Genomic DNA, 2,395 nt, shown 5'->3' on the forward strand with positions numbered 1-2,395 from the left:
TTTTGTTTCTTGTAGGCTTCTAAATAGTGAATTGAAAGTTTGGAACTGGTAAAAAAAATATTAAATTTGTACTTTAGGAAAGCTCTATTACCTAGGTCTGTGTAGGTATGTTGCGTATGGAAACGCATGTTTATTCTAGTGACTTAAGATCTGGGATAAGTAAAAGGTACGTAAAGGAAGAAACAACTTAGAAGAGACAATGCTTTAGTAAACTCTTCGATAAAAAAACACAAAACTTTCTTAAATAATATTGCCATGCATTATAGTTAAAAACTGCATAGAGCAAGCTTCTATAGGTAAAAATTTGGTGTACTTTTAACATGTTTTTTGAGCATCTTCTATGTGCCAGGTGATAGAGCTACCAAGATGATTAAACCATGATTAAGATGAGAAACTAATTACATGGCGGTGCCAGTTGAATTTTAGTTGAAGCTAACTCTACACTTTGCTGAATTGCTAAAGCATATAAAATTAAAGGCTTCTTGATGACAGGGCTAAACCATTTATCTAGATAGTTCTACTCTTGGTGCAATGCCTAACACATAATAGGTGCACAACAAATGTTTGTTAAATAGAAGTTTACAGGGTTGGCATACTACTACCTGCTGGGCAAATCTGGCTTACCAGCCATATGCAGTGTGTGTCCTGTCTTTGGAGCACTCTCAAGTTGAAGATGACTTGTATATTTTTAAGAGACTGTAAAACATACACGCACACCCCACTATGTGACAGAGACCATAAGTGGCCGCAAAGCCTACGGTATTTGCTATCTTGCCTTTTATAGAAAACATTTCCCGACCTTTGCTTTATTAGGGTGCTCCTTCCAGGTCCTCCTGAAATTTGTCTTGGCTTACGGTTTCTTCTTGGATCATGATATGATCCTTTAGCACTAAGGTTTGTTAAAGCCTTTCTTAGCTTTCAGTTTTTGCTCCGATCCCAGAACAAATGACTGGCACACCCAGCTTCAGCTATAGGCCACTTAATATGACCCACTCAATTTCCTTACTTAACACTTGAATCGGCAAAAAGGCTGTGTCATTCTCTTTGGCTTCCTGACAACTGCTTCACCAAACAGTTGGAGGAAAAAGGTAAGAGCTAGCCACTAGCCACGTATGACACCGATGTCCATGAGGGTCCTCCTCGTGGATTGCCTTGACTACTCTTTCATCTCCCTTTCAGCCATGCATACTCCTGTTCCCTCTCATCAAGTGTTCAGCCTGAATGGTCCCATCAGCAATGACCGTAGCCCACTGGCCATAGATACAAATGACCCCAACAAGAGAGGTGCTTGTAGAGTAGGTCAGAGAAAGCGCATGGCTCCTGCAATACTGTAAACTTAAAAACAAAATATACGTTCAAATGAATTTTGGGACAAGTAAAAACACACAAAACACATTCAATTACAGGATGCAACTCTATGTGTGTGTGTTTGAACTAAACTCTATCAGTGATTTTCCAGGGCAGAGAAGATTTCATCTCCATCCCCCACCCCCGGTTTCACCACATGCTCAATAAATATTGATTACGTGAGGAGAAGGGAAGGGCGTCTGCAAGAGCTTTGAGTTCTTGTAAAGTGTGACACCATAGAGTGCCAAATCTGATTAATTCTGTGTAAGTACATCTAGGGCTGTGCAAGAATCTCCTTGTCAGTCCAAAACACAACCAATTAATAGAGAAAGCCAGTCATTTTGTATCTTCAAACCGGAGATCTGTAACAAAGGCCAGAATATATAAGTGATGAATATTTAGACTTAAACTTTTTGCTACAGCCAATGACTGGGGGGATTCTTTGTGCAGTTGGGTGTATTGCTGCATTTTCATGTGTCCCCAGAGTATTGCCAATTCAGGGGATATATAAGTAACCACTAACTCTTCAGAAATTGCTATTTAGTTCCCTTTTATTGTTTGTTTTCCTCTGAAGCAGAGGTCAAACTTGTTACATGTGCACTGTACCACCTATATGGGAAAAGACCAAGATCAACAGAGCCTTGGTCTTGATCTGGCCGGCACTTGGTCAAAGCAGCGGGGATGCCAGACCTTCCCTTTCTCACAGGCACTTTGGAACCTGGGTTGGGTTTCTGTGAATAGGAGCACACTACTAGCTCTGTGTTTCACTTGGAGCTCTTGTTTTTAAGGCCACCTATTAACTTTTTGCTCAGCCTCTCCCCAAATGCTCTCCTACTCCGCTGAACAATGTCTTACTGAAGATAAAAGATGTAGATGTGGTGTGAAAAAGGGAGGAAACTTGGTTCACCCCCCGCCCCCCACAATGGCCTTATTTATGGGTTTCAGATGGTGACAGGGATGTTTATATGAACCTTACCCAAACTGCCTGAACCTCTGGGGTCTGCAAAGATCAGCCTGCAAATTTCACGAGAACAGAACTTTTTTTCAG

Source organism: Canis lupus, chromosome 6, assembly GCF_048164855.1.
Source record: "Canis lupus baileyi chromosome 6, mCanLup2.hap1, whole genome shotgun sequence".
NCBI lineage: Eukaryota > Metazoa > Chordata > Mammalia > Carnivora > Canidae > Canis > Canis lupus.